We start from the raw sequence: 22356 nt of genomic DNA on the forward strand, positions 1-22356 counted from the left end.
AGAAAAAAGGTAATGTATTATTTTAGTAAATAATTTTGTTTATAATTTAAAGAGTTTAATTAAGATGTTGTGAAATTTTTTTGTTATTAATTATTATTTATAAATTGTTTATGTTTAGTGTTTATGATTTTGAGTTAATATTTTGTATGAATGTAATTTTTTTTATTTTTTATAATTATTTTAAAATTAATTTGTTAGTAATTAGAATTATGTTATAAATTGTTGTGTTTGTAATTATTTTAAAATTAATTTATTAGTAATTTAGGATTATGTTATAAATTGTTGTGTTTAGTTTAGTATTTGGTGAGTTTTTAGTAATGTAAAATTATTTTGTTAAATATTTTGTTAGTAATTTATTATAAATTGTTGTGTTTTGTGAGTTTTTAGTAATGTAAATTTTTAAAAAAAATAATTTTATAGTTATTTTGTTAGTATTTTATGATTAGGTTATAAATTGTTAGTGTTTTGTGTTTTCTTATAGTTATTTATTTTGTTAATAATTTATGGGATTAGGTTACAAATTGTTAGTGTTTAGTATTGAGTTTTGTGATTTTTTAGTAATGTAATTTTAAAAAAAAATAATTTTTAGTTATTTTGTTAGTAATTTATGATTAGGTTATATAAATTGTTAGTGTTTAGTTATGTGTTTTGTGATTTTTTAGTAATTTATTTTAAAAAAATAATTTTATAGTTATTTTGTTAGTAATTTATGATTAGGTTATATAAATTGTCAGTGTTTAGTTTAGTGTTTTGTAATTTTTTAATGTAATTTTTATATAATTTAATTTTATTTGATTTTTATTTATTTGAAAATTTTTATTGATTTATTAAAATGTTGATTAAATTTGTTGTTATATAATTTTATAGGTTCTTTGAAAGAAACTAATCAAGTATGTTTCTATTTCTATTTTTATTTTTTTTATTTCGTATGTTTTTTATGTTTAGATAGTTTATATTTATTTTAATTATATTATTATTGTAAACTAACATAAATTTTTTTATTGTAGGTAAATTATGAGATATTTACCGTGTTTTGTTTCTGAAATTTGAAATAATTTATTGTATGTTTTGAAACAAATTAAATGAATTTATTTTTTTTAATTGCAAATTTGCAACAAATGAGTTCTTTGATTAATAATAATAATAATAATAATAATAATAATAATCGCATATCAAGTACTATTAATGAGATGATAATGAAATTTTTATTTGATACTCATGTTATTTGCGGAATTAAATTATATTGTACTAACTATTTTGCTAATTTAATAATGTCAGGGCCCGTACCGCGTATTGAGGGGTTGTGTTAATAGTGTAGGGTTTCTGCCAGATGAACGCCTAATGTCATGCTTGGAGTTAGCCAAGTTCGGATCAGTGGCATTGATCCGGACTTTTGATCTACAATATGACTTGATTTTCGCTTTAGTTGAGCGATGATGTCCGGAGACTCACACATTTCATTTGTCGTACGGGGAGTGCGCCATCACTCTAGAGGATGTTGAACTACAGCTCGGGCTCCCCATCGACAAGAATGAGGTCATGGGTGTAAGTTCAATCTCTAAGCTGGTTGCCCTTTGCTATGACTTACTTGGACACTCGCCAAGTGAGGGGAAATTTGCCAGTTTGAGGTTTTCATGGCTAAAGGCCAATTTTGAGTATTTGCCGAGTACTGCCAATGAATGGGAGATGATGCAGGCCGTTCGAGCTTACATTATGCACCTTATAGGGGGTGTACTCATGCCGGATGCAAACGACAGTACGGTCCACTTGATGTAGTTACCCCTATTATCCAATTTGCATAACACCCGTTCATACAGTTTGGGGTCCGCAGTGTTAGCCATGTTGTATCGTGAACTTTTTCGGACGATAAATCCTTCTGCGATGGACATAGGCGGATGCCTCATACTGCTGCAGTCGTGGGCACTTTACCGGATGCCATTCTTGGCATCCATTAGTCACCAATCATATGTATTTCCATTCGTTAATAGGTGATGAATTTTTACTCGTTATAACAATTAGTTGACTTTTTTTCAGATTATATTGTTTTAACAATTTATTTTCGTAGATGGAGCACTAATCTGGGTATCGGGAGGTCATACATAGTTCCGATATACCGTCTGATGATCGAGAATCATGCTGGAGTGGGGGTAAGTTTTTCCAATATCAACTTAATTTTATTATTTTATCTCACTCGACCCGCGTTAATATAACAATGTTATTAACTGTGCAGTTCATTTGGATGTCATATTCTGTTCCAGAAATTATGGTGATTATTCCCTCATTTGCCCATGTCCACTCAAAGCTATGGTGCATTAGTGCACCCATTATCAATTTTCAGACAATGGAGTGGTATCATGGCGATCGAGTACTCTAGTAGTTCGGTTGCATACAGTATATCCCGACACTACCAGTATGATTGGGGGAGATCCATGGGATTAACAGGAGGAGGAAGCATGGAAATGATTGGGGAGAAGTGCATGAAGAATATATTACGATGTGGAACAGTCGGTTAGGGAAGGTACCTCAGATGGATCGTGCTTTAGATCTGTAGCCCTCATTAGAGTACATACAGTGGTACTGTGAGATAGGGAAACCATTTTAGTTTGGTGGGCGGTCGATGGTAGTTCCCTCACATACGACATGAATTGGGCAACCCCTTCTAGATCCGCATCATGCACCAGAGCCAGAGCTAGAGTCGGAACTATACCCTGGGGATAGTTCTTATCATCCAAATTTAGGGGACGATGACTATTTTCAGGGCTCATTAGGCCACGGATATCATTCAGAGTTTGATATTTTCAGCCCACTACCACCTTAGTACTCTAGTCATTCTTGCTCATATCCACCTCAGTACTCCGCTCCTTCCGACCCATATCCACCACCATACTCCACTCCTTCCGGCCCGTATCCACTTCTGTACTCTATTCCTCCCGGATCAAGTTCGTTGATGGCGTTTGAGACATGATTTTTTGTCTATGTTTTGCACACCCCCACATACGGATGAAGAAAAAGTTGATTGCTGCAATTGCCAGCAACGTGAATGTCGAGCTCCACAAAAATATACCCCTAGAACCACACCATCAAATCATCAATTTTAGGGGGTTTTGTAATATAAATAACTTCATATTTATGTAATGAATTTTTTGCCATTTTATTTATCAATTTTATGGTTTTTTTGCAATTTAAATAGTTGACTTTGTATTTATGTAATGACTTTTTTGCCATTTTATTTATCAATTTTATGGTTGTTTTTTTTTGCAATTTAAATAGTAAACTTTGTATTTATGTAATGACTTTTTCGCTATTTCAGTTATCAATTTTATGGTTTTTTTGCAATTTAAATAGTAAACTTTGTATTTATGTAATGACATTTTCACTATTTCAGTTATCAATTTTATGGTTTTTTTTTGCAATTTAAATAAATAAACTTTAGACTAACTTTATAAATCAAATTAGATTAACTGCAACAAATCGTAGACAAATTTTAGATTCAATCATCTCAACATGTAATGAACAACATCTCAATTTCTACCTGATCGCGACGATTGTCCAATATGGTAGTTTCAGAGCTGACATTTACTCCGATTATTATCAGCTAATTTGGATACGCCACGCAACTTCCCGTCGAATTTCTCCCTAATGTCCATTGCGGACGACCTTTCAGGTTCCTACACAACCCTTTGTCTACGACAAGCTCGAAGGTCGTTCGAGGAACCTCCCATGTAGATAGGTCAAGAAGCACGGGGAACTTCTCCGATACACGCAATGTGCACTCGAGGGTGTACACTTCATCGATAAATTGTTCTACATTGAGCGAGACTTTAGCACAAGCTGCCACAACATGTGCACAAGGATAATGAAGTGTCTGGAACCTCCTGCAATCGCACCGTCTGTTTCAAAGATCAACTCCGTAGGACCTAGGTGGTATATCAGGTCGATGACCGATGGTCTTTGTAACTCGAAACATTTCATTACGTCATGAATATACTTCTACATTCATCGACCTCACCATCCGACAGTTTGTAACCATTGCATCATTGACATCTTCGACAAACACGTGTCTTGCCACCATATGGTTGACTTGTTGCTGACCCATTTTTGGCATCAAGGTAGCCAACCTATAGAATGTAGCCGAGAAGATAGATGAAATCGGAAGATGTCGTGTTTTCAACAACACATCATTGATCCCCTCTACCAAGTTTGTGGTCATTTGACCATAACGAAAGCCCTCGTCAAAACTTTGAGCCCATTGCCATGGCTCTATGGTACCCAACCATTGCCGGAAAGATTTGTTCGTCTGACCTTCCATGTCACTCTCAAGTCGAGTCATCTTTTGCTGGAAAATGTGTGGCTTTAGCTCGTGCACCGTGTATGTATTAAGAAAATATAAGTTACAGTCTCGCCCTAAAACATTAGGTTATATATTGAAAGGATAAGGTTATTCTTTACCCATTCTCACAACTTGTCTCTGCTAGTCTGCATTATTATAATCTCGGTGGAAGTTAGTTGCGATGTACCAGATGCAGTAGACGGATCTCCATGGCACATCGGAATGCCTAATGGCGGCAATTAATCATTTCCCTCTATCGAAGATGATGCAAATATTATCATTACTAATAACATACCTCCGCAGGTTTGTAAGGAAGAATTCCCATGACTTCATATTCTCCTTATCTACGATGACAAACGTAATCGGGAGCATGTTATTGTTCTCGTCTTGAGCAACCGTAAGAAATAGGATCTGTGTATATTTACCGTATAACCATGTCCCATCTACTTGCACAAACGGCTTGCAGTGAGGAAATGCATGCATGTATGGATCAAATGTCCAGAACATCCATTTGAAATTTTTTTTCTGGTTGTAATTGGTCATCCAAGCCATAATGAGGTCGTATCTGCAACTCAATGATAGTCCCTAGCACGTACTCCCGTATAGTGGCTATCCATCCTTATAACTCATTGTACTATGCATCGAAATCTCCATACAATTGCTCAATTGCCATCTGTTTAGCTATCCATGCCTTTCGGTATAATACTCGATACTGGAACCGTGCCTTCATTTCAAAAATCAGTACCGAAACTTTAATGGTCGGCATGATGCACGTATAGATAGTTTTGGAATCAAGTTTTCGATGATCTTCTTTCATACGTGTTGAAGTGCATGTGTGAGGCCCAACAAATTTTTGTATCTCCCACATCTACGACTTCTGGATAAATGCAGCTCGTATCCGCCAATTGCAGCCTTCTGCTGACCTCAAACACTCTCTAATATATAATGTTTGTTTAGACACGGCAACTTTGTAGTTCACTGATATATTCATGCTATACCATTTAATGGAAAATACGCACTTTTCCTTACTTTCGAATCTCTAGCCCCATGAACAACTCCTCAGGATCGGAATATACGACCATCTAGTGAGCAAGTGGTATTTCAGGGTACTCCAGGAACTTGGTCGCGTGCGTGGAACGATGAAAATGTGCAAGTGTACACAATCGCAACAAGTAATAAAGTGACAAGTAAATGTCGAGTTATCGTACCCACATAGACTGTGAAAAGAATTATTTATGAATGCTATTTAAAACACTTTGGTGAAGAAAAATATTTTGTTTGAAGAGGATGATTAAAAACTAAGATTTTAAACTAAGTAAACTAAATAAATAAATCTCAAATGCATGATTTCAAAATACGATTTTAATCAAGATGACATAATTGTGTTAGATTAATTACATTTCTTAACTTAGAATTATTAAACTCATGTTTATATTGTTATGAATAAGTTCACGGCAACTCGGCAATTTGCTAACTTATGAACATACTCACCTACCAAAATCCATTTATCTCTTGTACATATCCCTATGTCAATTCAAGCAATTAACTCGATTTAATAAGCACATAAAAGACTATGTGAGGTAACAAAGTATCCTTGCCTTGAAACAGTTTAATCACAATAATCTTGCAAGTTATGTAAGGCAAATGTATTGGCATATACCGTTGCTAATCTAATCCTCAACTACCTTAGATGATTAAACATGCACTGATTAAGTACTGTGTCCATTAATTACAATTTCAATTCGTTTAAATAATTAATTCATTAGTTACCTAACAATTGTAATGCAAGAATAACATAGTTATTATTTTACTTAATCAAACATCTTACCGATGCCTATAACAACATAAACACAATTTCAATAATTTTAACAAACGAAATGCAATCAACCTAACATGAATTAAATTCAAGCTAAATTGATTAAATTAACCATTCCAACAACATAAATATTCATAGATATGTTCAGCATAACAACAACAAAAATTAAAGAGATAGGGAACAAGAATCAAATCTGGTATTTTTTCGTGGCTTGACTAGTTGCTCCGTTTTTCCTTCTCCGTTGTCCTCGTCGACCAAGGCTGTTATGAACACTTAATTGCTGCTCCAGATAGCTGATGAATGCCCCTTTCCCAAGAGGAGAAATTGGCAAGAGAACAAGGGAATTTTGGAATGGAAAAGAAGAGAGAAAGTGGAGAGAAGAGAGGAAAGATGTGAATGCTTGAGGTGTGTTTCTAAAATGACTAGCCTAAGGGGGGTTTTTATAGCTGAGGAGGGCTGCTAAAAATAGCTAAAATTATCAACCAAAGGGCCCTCCCTTGGCCGGCCACACATGTGGCAAGGTTGATAGTTTCAACTTTGCTAATTTAGGCTTGGGGCAAATCTATAAAGCCGCCAATTGTGGAGGGGTTTGAATGCAACTTGAACAAGTCTTCAAGGGCCTCTTTTCAAGCTTAAATAATCAACTAATAAGCTAATTTGGGTCAGCTCTTGGGACGGCTTTTGGGCTGTCCATTTCTTGGCCGATTCGGTTCACTCGGTTCAGTTCAACTGGACCACTTTTTCATAATTAATTAATAATAATTTATTAACTCAAATTAAATTGGATATAAATTAAAATTAATTATATTTTGAATTAATACATATAATTTTGGACCATCTTAGGCTGAAATTTAGTTCACCTCGATACTTCAAATTGCTTCTCGATTTTGTGCTTTTAGCAGTGTCTGCCGAGCCATTTTTCGCCCTTTGTGTAAATCTGTCGAAAATAACCAAAATTCATCAAAATTAATTATAAAATTAACTAAAATTCAAAATTTTCATATTTTAAGTTCACTTTAATTATTTTTTAAAAATTAATTATTTTTTGACAAGAATTTTATTGAAACTGTATGATTTTAAGTTAAAAAGGGTATGTAAAAATGTGTAAATTTTCGTGTTTCTAGTGCGCCGCATTGGGGTCTATCCGAGACATGTGTGCCCTAAGATTATTGTGTATTACAATACAACGAATCTGGTTCTCGACTAAAGACGCATTAATATTTTATCCTCATTCACGCCTTCATCGTCAATATCATCCGGGACCTCATCCATGTCGGGATCACTATCAGTATTGATCTAGTGATATGAAGGATCACTACTATGGCATACATCATCACCAGCCACATCATTCTCGGGTGCAGCATTAAGATAAATGTTGATCTCGTGTATAGTTGATTGACTATCAACGTACGATATCAGAATCACCATACACAACTCTTGAGCTCCATCTTCTTCACCTAATGGAGTGGGATCTTCAGTTGGCTCCACACCAGCTAACTCAGCAAATAACTGAATCGGTGCATTTTGGTTACTCCGAGTCCCACAATAAAAAGCGATCATTTTTTCCACGTCTTTATTGTCTACAAGTTCCATTGCGGTGAATTTTATGGGATCTTTCGAAACTGGAAACTTGTAGAAAAGTTTCGAGATCCTTCTCCCACAACATCTATAAATTTTTCACTAATTTTTTCCTTCATATCATCAAACTAGATATTTCTATTAAATCTCATTACTACTTGTTTGCGACATTCAAATATACATCTCACGGTTGTTGTCAAAATTTCTCCATCGAAATAAATGCATACGAAAAATTGATTCTCCATCTTCAATACTAGATCTGTTAAAAAAATTAAAAATTCTAAAAACAATTTCGAATAGCAAAAAAGTTACATAAAATTTTTAATGCAAAACTTTTCATTCAGAATCTAACAAAATTAATATCCTAAAAAAATAACTTTCAAATAATAAAAATACTAACAAAACTCTACATTCTATTTAAAAAGAAATAAACTAAAATACCTTATCCTTCTTTTTGTTTTCCTTTCTTTCTTTCTTCTCCCTATCTTCTTACTTCTATTCTGCTAAATTTTGTGTCTTCTACTCATTTGATTTTTGAGGGAGTATATATAGGGGGAAAATCAAGCACTAGTCGCGCCTGTCAGATAGACTCCACCAGTCGCGCCTACTAGATAGGCGCCACCTACCCCAATACCATTTTCGTATCTCTACACGGGTCATATACTGATCCGGGAAAAAAATACAAGCAGTGGCACATAATAATTTAAAAAAACAAAAAATAATATAAAAAAGTAGTTGCACCTGTCAGATAGGTGCGACCCAGACAAACATACCATTTTCGTATATAATCCAGCTGACGACCTATTTCAGAATTTAATTTTAAAAAAAAAATGTTTAGGTAAAAAACCCACAAACATCCCTTAATCACAAAGCTGGCTGATGCTTATTAGATTTGCCTTCAAGCATTCTACTAAAAAAAAATTCTACAACTGAGGCATGTTCATTAAAGCGGTCAACTTTAAAGTCTAGAATATCAATAAACTTGTGATGCTTTTTTGGATGGGATCCAATCATTTTTTTAGTTAAGATATCTTCATATGGATCCACGATCTGTCTCATTGTTTCAAAATGCATTTTGAATCACCTTATTCACGCTGAGGAGCTTAACATATGGTTGTTTTGGTAAAGACTACGTGAGCAAATTTTTTTTTGGAAGAGATTAAAACGTGAATGACGACTTTTGACTTTGGGTACACTTTTAAATCATATCAGGTTCAGTTCTAAGGCTTAATTTTCATTATATATAGACCCAATATTGTATTTTTTAGTTATTTATTTCTAATTTTGTGAGAGTTTTTTAGAAGTTTTAATTTTTTTGTTTGTCAAGAAAGTTGATTCCTTCAAGACTTTTTGTTCAAGCAAATTTAGGAGTTTTAAGTCAATTAGGAGTTGTTTTCTTTTCATTATATTTGCCTATATAAACAAAGGCTAGTCAGCCACACTACAACAAAACTGGCATATATTGACGGACAAAATCCATCATTATAAGCATTAAAAATAGTCATATAGAGCCTAAAAGTCTATAATGACGGTCAGAAAAAATACCTTGACAAAAAATTCACCGTTGGTGGAGGGGCTTGTTTGTATAACCCTTTAGCAACAACTATATTCCGTTCGTATATACCTATTAGCCTATAGTAATGACAACTCCGTCAGTAGAACTTCCCTTAAATGAGAACTATCCTACAAAACCGTTACTGATGGAAAATTCGTCAATAAAATACTCTATCATATACTAACAAATTATGGAACGGTTTCATCGGTAAAAGTTAGCTTTGAGCTTTTAAATTTTTGTACTTTGTCATTGGTATAGGGTGAAATTCCGTCGTAAAAGTTTGATTTTGTAATTTTTTTAAGCCACTTTTACTACCTTGTATTGATGGTATTTGCTAACATCAAATTAATTTTATTATATCAATAATTATTTATAAACATTTTCATAATTAAATTTAATTTTATTAAAATACTAATTATTCAAAAAAATCAAGTGAAAAATATAATTAAAATCGCTAATATAAATCAAGAAATAAATTATCTTATAATTAATAAAGATGTGAATCATTATGAGTTATATTAAGCATCATAGATGTTATACATCAACAACAGTTTAAGCATAACAAGTTCTACAAAGTTAACAAAAAAAAAAAAACACCCACAAATCTCAATTGTCTCGAACTTTGATGACGTCTCAAAGCTCTGTATCTTATTCCCTATTAAACAAGTCTGTACACAAAAACAAATCAAAGCATTGCTTATAGAAAACAAGCATTATAAGCAGAAAATTATTTAACCATTAAAAGAGTCGAAAACAAATCACACTTCATTATCGACATGAAGCTCTTGGCTATTATAAGTAAAAAGTAAAAAAAAAAAGAATAAATAATATGATAAAAAAGAATAAAAAGAAAACAAATATATATATATATAAGGTCAACTATGTATATACTTTAGCCTCCCTCTAACAAGTTTGATGAGGCCATTTTCTATACATAAATAGATAAAACATTTGTCCTGTTGTTTGAACAAGTGGGTACACAAGAATTATTTAACAGGGCATTAACTTTCCAAGATAAACTTTAAACAGTTCAAATAAAAAGAGTTCAGTATAGATTATTCTAGTTTTCATGTTAATGGCACTATATTACTTATGTTGCCTAGTTGGTACAAGTACTTTTAATAAAAGTATTTTTTTTCTCAGTAATAAGAATATATCATTAATCAAAATAGAGAAACAAGATCATAAATGAAAACTAATAAGTGAACAAAAATATTGTGAAAGCAAAAGGCAAAGCAAGTGAAATAAAAGCATAGAATGGTTAAAAGTAATGTGAGTGAAGAGTGAATGAAATGAAAAGTAAGTAAAAAGTATGAGTACTTAAGAAATTGTCACTCATAATTGCACAAGTACTCGTTGAAGTTGCTTATGCTTGTTAGTACTGTACTAGAGTTCAAAGCATGGATGAAAGAAACTGAGTTGCTTATGCTCATGTATGTGTTTTGATGGAAGCATATGTTTAACTATCCACTACAGCAAAACAGATTTTTAGCGGCGTTTATGTGAGAAAACGGCGCTATAGAACATGATCTTTAGTGGCATTTTTTTTACAAATGCCGCAAGAGAGTAGAGCATGTTGTGGCTTTTGTAGCTAGAATCGCCTCAAAAGATCATGTTCTTTAGCGGCGTTTGTAGTAAAAGTGCCGCTAAAGATCATGTTCTATAATGACGTTTGTGGGGAAAATGCCACTAACATTAACAGATTTTACAAACCCATTTTATTTCACATAGAACCCGAGTTTTCAATATATTTTCTTGTAACTTCAAATCCAACAAAAAAATTCAAATTTAAATGATACTATCACGAAAAAAATATGTATATGATCTAAATTAATAACTGAAATAATAAAAAAATTCAAAATTTATATTGCTAAGATATTCTCACAATAAGAAAACAAAAGTCTAAGATGGCAGATTTTGCAATTGATTCTGCTGAAACATCTCCATCATATTTTGAAGTTGTAGCTAGAGTTCGTCATATTTTCTTGTTGCCTCTGCTGCCCTTACTGCTGCCTCTGCTTCCCTCGCTGTTGCCTCTACTTTAAGTTGTAGCTAGAGTTCATTATATTTTCTTTTAGCCTCTGCTTCCCTCGATGCTGCCTCCGCTTAAGTTGAGCAATTTGCTCAACTGTGCTCGCTTGCATCTGAGCCATTTGGTCTCTTAACCTCTAAACTTCGGCTTGAGCCTAATTCGCCGAAGGCATGCATTGCTGCGAGCTGGATCCAAAATATTGGGTTGGGCTAACGAAAGATTCTTGAAATTGAACCCGACCATACCTTTCAGGACCCAAAGCTTCAATAATAACTCGGTTATCAATGTCATCCAGATTAACAGAACTATCACTTGAAGCCTTAACTTCATACTCCGCCCTTTTATCCTTTAGTTTTTCCTAATAAATCAATTAATGAGTTAGAAATAAAATATATAATCAAGCAAATGCAGCCTAACTTGGCATTATTTGCATTACAAACGACGAATTAAACCATTATAATTAAACATGATAAATATTTAAAATAATTCAAATTTATTACTTTTCCATCTTTCCACTCTACTATTTTCATCCTTCTACTTTCCTATTCAATCAAACATACCCTAAATATGACTTAATGCAAAAATTTTATCAGTCAACAGTGCAACTCTACATCTCTCAACCAGCTGCAATGCATGGTAAAGGAAATATACTAGACCAACTTACTGAAAATAAACATAGAAGAATGGTACAACAAAGGACTCTAGCTTTCTGCTTCTTTTATGCCTTTTCTTTTCTTTGGTAATAGGGTCTGCCTTGGTTCATTTTATTATTTGGGCAGAGAACTATTGATTTGAATGATTGATACCAGTCGTGGAGATTGATAATATCACTATGGTTTCCTTTTCCTTTTAGCAAATGATGCCATGCATAAGCGGAGTGAACTTCTAAAGAGGCCTCTTTTTTATTGGTGTCTAGACTTTGGACAGGGGTCCTTTCACTCACTTGAAGTTCATATTTGACAATTCAGGCATGTAGACTATTGGAACATGTGTGTTTCTACACACATCTCAAGCATGAATGTTAATCTTTATTTACTAAATAAATTTAAGACGGGGCATTACCAAAGAGCGAAACTTCATGTAAATATTAATTGCAAATGTTTCCAAATACTGGCAAACAGTAGGTAAGTTATTTCTTTGTAAAAGAGACATGACCAAAAATTAGTGGAGATATGTTACACAATCCAAAGTCAAAATAATTAATTAAAGACCATTCAGTATTATCAGTTTCTTCTAAGTAGCAATGACAGCAAATGAATTAATCTACAAAGTGCACCATACAGCAAGTACTTTACCAGGGATATGCAACAAAATAAGAAAATTATTGTGTTAACATTGCCTGATTTATGGAACCACCTGACAATAACCTCTGTCGACACCAAATAGAAGCATTCAATGTTTTAGAAGTATAAAGAAAACTAAACATTACATACATGAACACAAAGTAGGCATTCAGGAAAAAGAAAAATATTTGAGATAGGCTTTCATGAAATTTCTATCAAAACCAAAAAATTTCTTGTTATTCTCTCCTAAAAAACTTATCAAACTTACCATATTATGAAACTTAAGCGAACTATATTAAGTTAAGAAAGAACTATCAGATTTTTTAAAAGAAGCAATAGTTACTTACATAGAGAGCTATTTGCAAGCACTGTGTGACTTCTCCAACCATGTCATCATCAACAAATTGTGACAAAACACATATCATTTGCCAAGCACGTATTTTTCGCCTATGGATCTGTTGAAATATGATAGGACAGATAATTAGCATTTCGACCAATTTGAAACATAGAATTAGAAACCTAAAGAGAATGAAGAGAAAAGTATCAACTACCGCACTATATTTCTTATACAACTCTTTTGCAAGCTCCTTATCATTTAGCTGCATAAAAAATGAATGCCATGAGAACTAGAATCCAAACATTTTCTAATGAGAATTTTCTCCTATAAATAAATATAGAAAAGTAGAATGTATTTTCTTTTTAAGCAAGTTTGGATCGAAAATCCTTTTGCGATGGACAGAGCAACGTCGATGAAGGAGATAGAGATCGATGGCAAATGCACTATCGACCGTGATGTAGCAGACAAATGATCGGACAGACAATCAGCAGCAGACGGATGAGAAATAAAAAAACAAGTTAGGGAATTGGGGAAAATTAAGTTAGGGATTTGGGGAAAATGATTTAGGGGAATAAGGGTTGGGGTCAGCTATAAAAAAGGCACCGTTTCAATAAAAATTAAAAAATATTCGCGGTGTTTATGGGTAAAATGCCGCTATTGCTTTACTTTTAGCGGCGTTTATGAGAAGAATGCCGCTATTGTTTTTAACCTTTTGCGGCATTTATGGGAAAAACGCCGCTAACACTGCTCCCATTTGGTGTATATTTATGACACTATTTCCACAAATGCCATTATATAACGACTTATTGCGGCATTTTTTGGTTAGCACCATTAATGGTATATATTTGTGGCGTTTTTCAATACAATCGCCGTTAAAAGTTTGACCTTTGCAGTATTTTTGATCCAAACGCCACTAAAAGCTTAATTTGCTGTAGTGATCCTTGACTTGTCTGCCTTGTAACTTACTAAACTAACAATTTGAAATTAAAATTGCGAATCGTTTTTATATCTAGTTAGATTTGCCTATTTAGCCAAATTTTCCTAGCTCAGGTGTCCGAACTAATTCTGAGTATAAAGCATGCTCAAGTACATTTTCTTTTGAGTGTTCTGTTCTTTTGTTCTTTTTTTCTTTTGCATTTTTGTTTTGTTACTTGAGGACAAGAAACAAGTTAAATTTGTGGGAATTTGATCTACCACAATTCGTGGTGAAAAATTAGGTTCTTTTCTATATTTAATGAGCTTGTTTTCGACATAATTTTTTATTATTTTGATTAGTTTTATAGTTTATTCTTTAATGTTTAATTTTGGTCAAATAAACGCTTTTACACATTTTTAGGTGGTTCGATGACCCATTACACCAATTCGGGCCTAAGGTATGACTTATTGCCTACCTAAGTGTGCAGGACACTGTTTCAGGCCAAGGAACATAAGGGACGACTTCAGTGTCATGACACCAACATGCAATGTCGCAACACCGAACATCGAAGTTACCAGGGATGAAACTGAGAGGCGACGTCGCGACGAGAGGGGCTTTGATGTCGTGACAATGCGACATAAACATGGACAAGTGCGGTCGTATTTCGGCAACTAATTAGGGTTTCTTTGTCTCGTCAAACCCTACTTCCTTCAAGGGTATTTAGCTATGAAATAAAAAGGCTGTTGAGAGCAAAGAGGAAGATTTAGTTTGTGCTAATTTGGCCGATGACAAGGGTGATGATTTCTTGTTTGTGTCAACAAGTGAAAGCTCTGAGCTTACATCCGGGTGGATCCTAGATTTGGGGTGTACTTTCCACATGTGTCCCAATAGGGACTGGTTCTTCACATACAGTTCAGTTGAAGGTGGAGTTGTGCATAAGGGGAATGGTTCACCCAATAAGGTAATCAGTATTGGTATTATTCAGATCAGGATACACGACGAGACAATTAGGACACTATCAGATGTCAAGCATGTGCCTAACGTAAAGAAAAATCTCATCTCCTTGGGAAATTTAGACTTTAAGGGGTTGTATAATTAACACTGAGTCAAGCGAAATTAAGGTATCCCATGAGGCTCTCGCTTTGATGAAAAGTAAAAAGATTAGCAGTCTTTATGTTCTGGAAGGATCAACGGTGACCGGTGAAACAAGATGTCATCTGTTAAGGAGTCAAAGTTGACTTGTTTGAAGCGGAGACAACTTGGTCATAGGAGGGAAAAATGTATAATCGTTTTGTATAAGAGAGGTTCTCTTTTTGATGCGGGTTTTGAAAAGATAGGCCATTACATTCATGGAAATCAGACTCGGGTCAGTTTTGATTTGGCAGTGCACAAGTCGAATACTAGAAGTCTTCTAACTTCTAAGCACAACTTTGAATCAATTAATATCATGTATAGTTCGAGATAGGCCCGTGGCAAGCTTTGGCAAAGAATGAGTTGTGGAAATAGAGTAAAGGTGGAGATTTTTGGAGTATGCCTCACATTTTTGGCTAAAACAAAATTGACGTCCTGACGAGGAAGAGGCGTCGTCCCGATGATGCAACCACCGACGTCCTGACGAGAAGAGACGTCTTGTCCCGAAAACGTGATGAAGTGCATCTCAAAAAGGCAGCAACCATGTCACGACGAGGCGGCATGTTATGCAATTTTCTCGGTTTTCTACTTCCAGTCAAATTTTGATTATTTGTCCCAGTCAAACTCTAATTAGTGTAGGTTATTTTAATATTATTTGACCTACGAATTTAGCCTATAAATAGGCCATTTTCCATCCTAGAAAGATAACCCAATACATATTTAGGTATTAATTTTTACAAGCTTATAAATATGCAATCTACGAGGATTGTTGTTGGTGGACATCTGTAGATAGCTTCAAGCTAAGTCTTCAATAACCAAATAAACGTTTCTCCAATTTAATCTCATAATAATGCACATTCAAATAAAATAGATTGATAATGATGATTCACACCAGTAAACAAAAGAAATGACATTCTATATTTATTTATTAAATAAATAAGATCAAATGCTACCATATCATCAAAATGCTTATAAGTCATTCCAGATCTTGCATCTATCCAAAAACAATTTGCAAGGCAACCATTAATATCAATTTGAAGAGCATAGAAAAAATCTGATTTCTTTTATTAACAATCATAAAAGCAATCCAACAGTATGTGAACATCTCCTTTCTCCAATTGCTTGTGCCTTTTACAACTTAAATATTTGAAAAGTTAGAAAAACCCATCCCGTTAAAGCTTTGGTTGCGGTTTAGACCAAACGACGGCGCTTTGGTTCGTTAATTGTAATCGTTAACCCATTATTACAGTGGTTAATTTTTTACCCTCAATTGCCTGAGATTGTTCTTCGTCTTCAACACAATTTCCAGCTAAGGATCCAAATTCGAGTAATGTTTTTGTTTTCAAATTAAAACAAGTCGCTACTCTTGATTATGTTTGCAGTGCAATTTCATATATATATTTTTCGGAGTAATTTAAGATTTGGTTCAGGATTTTTTTTTAATTGCCTTATCGAATAATGAAGTGCAGGTGCTTATTTTTATATATAAAAAAATGCATTTCGTATTGAGAATTTGATTTCAAGAGCAATCAAGAAGTAGCTGTCATTGAAATTGTTAGCTTTGAAAGCCTCGAAGCTTTTATAATTTTTTATGGTTCGATTGGCTCAATTGTTGTTGTGGAGAATTTCGAATTATATCCTCTGGCTCCATTTGGTTTTTAGTTTTTGCTATTTACATTTAAAGCAAAAAGTCCATTTCGAGTATGTAAAGAATTATAAATACATGTTTTCTTGGATTAGTTTTTTGTTGATTGCTTAAATCTGCATTGCATCTCATTGCTGATTAATTGTGCCATTTTACTCAATAATTTTGGATTTCTGTCATTTGTTCAGATTTCTGTTGAACTTGGATTGGATTTCAGCAGTAGAATGGACTTAGAATCTGTTCCTGTTAAAGCCTCTGATATTGAAACCCCTGCTGAAGCCGGTGGTGTTAAAGTGCCTGCTAGCACAGATGGTATCAAACATAACGACAAAGCTAACGAGGTGGAACCTCCTGTCAGAGCTAACGACATCAAATCTCCTATCGAAACTTATGATGTTGAACCTCCAAAGGCCGGAGATAATGCATCTACTGATATATCTTCTTGGGGAAGAAAGTTCAAATTTCCAACGCTTATACCACCACCATAGTACTCTCAAGCTGGAAATGCCGGTACTTCACCTTTTGCACACTTCTCCAGTGGGCTTGGGTTTAAGTTGCAATCGAAGACTCAACCAATGGATAATAGTACAGAAAATACTTGTACAGCAACACAAGCTATTCTTCAATCATTAAAAAGGTTATATTTGACTCATCTTAGAGTCCAGTGAAGGCTGTTCAGGTCAAAGCATGCCATATTGTCTCCCACAATAAGCAAAGATACTAGGTAGCCTAATTGTATTGTTAGTGGTGATATATTATTAATCAAAATGTGTGCTCTCCCAACTATGATGAAAAGTTCCTGTCTTTTAGTTTTGTACATCTAATATGCTACCAGAGATATAATCATTTATATGCTGAAAAGACATTTTAGTGTATGATATACAGGAGGGAGAATTTGATTTGGATTTGACTTATATCACTGAGAATATAATGGGGTTTCCTGCTGGTGATCTAAGCTCAGGGCTTGTTGGATTCTTAGAGGTAAAAAGGTTTACCTGCTTTAGCCTTTAGAATGTCCAGTGTTATGGTTTATGGACTTAAATGTGATGCAGGGCTTCTGTCGTAATCACATGGAATAAGTGATCAAGTTTTTCGAAACACATCACAAGGTAGGACTGGATTAGAACTTGGAAATATTTTCTACATTTTGGATAACATAATAATGCAGTTAAATATTTACTAAATCCACATAGAGACAGAAGAGGTTGTTCATTACTAGTGCTTACTGAGATCTTAATTGTTGAAAGATTGAATGTCAGTGTTTGTCTCATTAAATTGGAGGTTCAGAGGCTAAATTGCAAGACTGAGCAAAAATAGAGACAAAAAATTCCAGTGTTATAGAAAGATAGTTGAATAGTAATATAATTCTCTTCCTTTCTTTATGTTTCTGCTTTTTTGCAGAATTAAAAAGTAAAGGTCAAAGTTTATTTTTGTTACTAGCCGGTAATAGCTCATTTTATAAGTTTTTGGATTGAACATACTTGTGTTTGTTCTATGACTAGGTTTGCTTTGTCTTGCATTTCTGAAGCTCAATGGAGCGCTTGTTTTGTCACATATCTTACATCAATACTTTCTGCACAGGGGAGACACAAAGTTTACAACCTATGTCAGAAAGGTTGTATGATGCATCTCTTTTTCAGGGGAAGGTGTATTCTTCATCTCTATTTGCCCCCTAAAACCTGTGGTCTATGCTCTTCAACTTGTGAGATATCAATTTTAGAAATAAATAGATGCAAGTGCTTTAAGTTGTTTGCTTCTGTTACTATGTCATACAGTAGAAATGAGCAATCTTGGAAACTGCCTGTAATGTTTCCAATACAGAATGCTGGCGGTTATTATTAGATGATGCTATTGCCTACATTCTACTATGTTGGGATTTTACTAATACACATTTCTCCAGCCGCCCTTAAAACTAACATCTAAACTTTTTAGTTTTTACAGGTTGCAAGTTTCCCATTTAATGACCACAATTGCCCCCCACTTCAACTCATAAAATCCTTTTGTCAAAGTGCATACTCATGGTTGAAGGAGGATATAGGAAATGTGGTGGTTGTTCATTGTAAAGCTGGTATGGGAAGGACAGGATTAATGATTTGCAGTCTTCTTTTATTCCTCAAGGTTAGAGTTAATTATTTCCTCACTAAAAATCTGTGTTTTCCTTTTCCTGCAAAAACTTGTTTTCTTTTTTGGTTCCATTTGTAGTTCATTTTATGATTGTATTATCATTTGCTTTCGTCAGTTCTTTCTGACAGCTGAAGAGGACATCAACTACTTCAACAGGAAAAAGATGCATAGATGGGAGAGCTCTGGTTCTCCCTAGTCAGATTGTCAGTCATTACTAATATCTAATATCTCAAATCTTTTATTAGTTTGATTTTTTTTTTGTTTCTTAGTTTGAAATTTTTTAAGCCATTTCTCATAGGTAATTCTTTTCCTACTTTGCATAGCGATATGTCAAATACTTTGAGCGTATCCTAACATGTTTCAATGGAGAAATTCAGCCTGGACGTAGGTATGTTTCATATCTGTTTACCCTCAATAATCTACCAAGTTATTGATCTTCAGGTGCATGCTTAGGGCGGTCCAGCTTTACAAATGTCCTTATTGGATTAGGCCTTCCATTACTATCTCTAATCACATTGGTATGCTTTGGTTTTCATGTAGTCCCTTTACAATCACAGTGTTTGTAACAGCCCAAAATTGACCCTAGTCGGGAAGTGGTTTCGGGACCACAAAACCGAGTCATAAAAATAATTAATTTCCATATTCTATGCTTATTATGTGTGTACATGAGTATGTGGAAGTTTCATTCTCCAATTTTGCCAATTGCATGAGAAATTATTAAATAGGGATCGATATGAGACATGGTGAAAATATGATAGGCTAATTTAAAATGGTCTATTAATGCATGTTGTGAAAATGATGGGTTTGCATGTCAAATTACCCAAAATTTGAGCTAGTGGTTGGCCATGCTATGGGTGGAAACATGTTGGGAACATGTTGGCCTAGTGAGGTATGTAGGAAAAAAATAAAATAAGGAGTATGGGTAATAAAGAAAGGAAAAACAAAAAAATGAGTGGTTGTTTCCCCCCCATTGCCGTGAGCTAAAGAAAGGAAAAGAAAAACTTGTTCATCCTTTTTCATCCTCTTTTGACCGAAAATTCTAAGGGAGGAGGAAGGAGTTCTTGCTTCATGTTTGGTTTGGAAGAGAATTAGGAGGAAGTTTGGCCATGCATGTAACTAGATTGAGGTATGTTTGATATTATTCTTTGAGATTCATGTATATTTTAAGTTGTAAGTTTGAAATCTACCCAGCCATGGTTCAAACCTTGTTAAATGATGGAGATGATATTCGGCCATGCATGTTACATTCTTGGTTGGTATTTTGATGTTTGATGTTGTGGTGATGAGGCATGAAGATGAGTTAAGATTCGGCCTAGGTGGAGTTTGTGTTAATGCCATTGCATGCTAAATATGAAGCTTGTTAATGATGCATGTGATGGTGGATTGATGATTCTTGAATCTCTTTTTTTTTTAGCATTTTTGAGTGAGCACTTATGTGCATTGGTTGCTAGATGGGGAAGAATCGGCTAGCAAGTTGTGTGCTAAGGCCGAATATAATTTTTGTAGGTTAATGAGTAATGCATGTGCTAAATTGATGGAAAGGGAGAGGATGCTTTACTAGTGTATAAATGATATAAAGATTTTAGAAATTATTTTTGGTTAGGTGTATGTATGATTAGGTATATTCGGCCATATGAGTAAATATATAGATGATGTTAAATTTGATTATGTATAATGGGCCATATAGGGTACACATTGTGATATTAACTTTGATTCTCTATAATTGATCAAGTGGGTGATTAGTAAGGGTGATTGCCGAATATACTAACATACATATGCATGTGTAATTGGATTGTAAATATTTGGCAAGGCGGTTAAACTAGTTGATTTATTGATTAAGCTCAAGGAGTTAAAGGAGGAGAATCGAGCAAAGGCAAAGAAAAGATCATCGAGTAGCCGAGTTGGAACCATCTTACCCAACACAAGTAAGTCATTAAGCATATCTTTGATATTGATTTAAAGGATCGTAATACCTATACCATTGTGTTTAATGAGATGAAATGTATACAAATGTATATGTAAGTAGAGATGAAATTTGTCGAATGTAAAAAGGAAGTGAAGCCTATTGAGTGGCTGGTTTTCGGCACTAAGTGTGCGGGCAATAAGTGTTCACGGTCATGAGATTGGCACTAAGTGTGCGGGTTTAAATTGTACAGCACTAAGTGTGTGAGTTTAAAGTACATGGCACTAAGTGTGCGCGGTTGATTATTAAGCACTATGTGTGCGAACCCAATATATATTTTCTATAAATTATTTACATGAAGGGTGCGACTTTACCGAGTCAATTTTGGACAGCGGAAAAGGTAAGTACCTTGAGTTCATGGCTAATAGGCGCTATGTTTATATTTGGAGTTGAGCTTGGTAAGTTTTGAACCTATGTGACGATTATAGTTGAAGTCACGTACATAATGTTCATTGTGGAATAGGTGAAAGTTCGTTTAATTGTATGATTATAACGAAAATAAAATGATGTATGAAAGGCCAATGTAGGACTTGGTATGAGATTGAACCATAGGGTTTAAGGAACTATGGTATAGTTTGGTATGGATGGAGTACTTAACCTCATTTCATTGTTTCCTGTTGTGATAATTTTATTAATGGATGGTTGCGGAATGCTTATGGCTTACTGAGTTATATACTCATTCGGTGTTTGCTTGTCACCTATTCTAGGTTTCTTGGACTCGTCTCTTTTTGCGTGATCGTGCCGTCGTCGAAGTCATCACACCGGCTAGCAAGTTTTGGTACTTTCTTCTTAGTCGGCTTAGGAGAACATTTTGGCATGTATAGGCTATTATGTTGTGTTTGAACTTTGGTATGTAAACTTTTAGCCATGCGAAAATGGCATAAATGTTCGGTTGGGTTTGGTTTCATAACGTTAGGTCGTAAATCTTGATAATTCGACCTTTTTATGCCATATGTCATGGTTGATTATTTTGGTGTTAAAATTCATGATATGGCAATAGTGTAGTAGGGGGATGTTTGACAATGATTAGCCTTTGGCATGGCTAGTCATGATCATAATTTGTGATATGTATGACGAATTACTAGTTAGATCAAGGAGAAATCACGAAATGGGCATAGTTGCTTTCGTAACAGATGCTGGCAGCAGCAGTGACGTGAGATTAAAAAATCACTAAAAATAGTAGGAGTGGAATTAATTGATGAATAAATTATGTATTCGAAGCTTGATGAGTCTATTTTCATATAGAAGCAACGAAAAGATCATATGGATAGTATGTTAAGAGATATTCAGGTTCTCGTGAGACAGGGCCAGAATAGTTTCTGGATTCCCTGTTCCGAATTTGGAAATTCATTATAAATTAACCAGAGATAATTAGGAGTCATACCATATATGTATAGATTCCTCTCTGAGTCTAGTTTCTATAGAAACAAACAGCATCAGTATTGAAGCTCTGTACAGGGAGATATCCAAGTCGTAATGCACAAAGGTCAGTGTAGTCGATCCCTGTAACATGGGAGACTTTGACTAATAAACTGTACTAATTGGCCCAACCAAAAATTTTAGAAAAAAATTTGTAGATGGGAAAATGAGTCTATTTTCAGGGAAAATTTACGGAACTGGATTTCGAGTTTCAGAACTCAAGATAT

At 34.3% G+C, this 22356-nt stretch overlaps 1 long non-coding RNA gene across 3 annotated transcripts; it reads left to right on the plus strand.

Moving 5' to 3' along the window:
- Positions 1-16035: 16035 nt before the first annotated feature.
- Positions 16036-20672, plus strand: LOC107901658 (uncharacterized). 3 transcript variants are annotated; one of them, XR_005920380.1, is made up of 9 exons: positions 16036-16305; positions 16812-17347; positions 17509-17604; positions 17676-17732; positions 18205-18269; positions 18556-18741; positions 18863-18950; positions 19046-19135; positions 20588-20633. It is a non-coding gene; the product is annotated as an uncharacterized lncRNA (long non-coding RNA). The 3 variants fall into 3 exon arrangements; XR_005920379.1 differs by having other exon boundaries at positions 16037-16305; positions 18565-18741; positions 19071-19135; positions 20588-20672; XR_005920378.1 differs by having other exon boundaries at positions 16037-16305; positions 19071-19135; positions 20588-20652.
- The last annotated feature ends 1684 nt before the right edge of the window (positions 20673-22356 follow it).

Source organism: Gossypium hirsutum, chromosome D11 (assembly GCF_007990345.1).
Source record: "Gossypium hirsutum isolate 1008001.06 chromosome D11, Gossypium_hirsutum_v2.1, whole genome shotgun sequence".
In the NCBI taxonomy this organism is placed as follows: domain Eukaryota; kingdom Viridiplantae; phylum Streptophyta; class Magnoliopsida; order Malvales; family Malvaceae; genus Gossypium; species Gossypium hirsutum.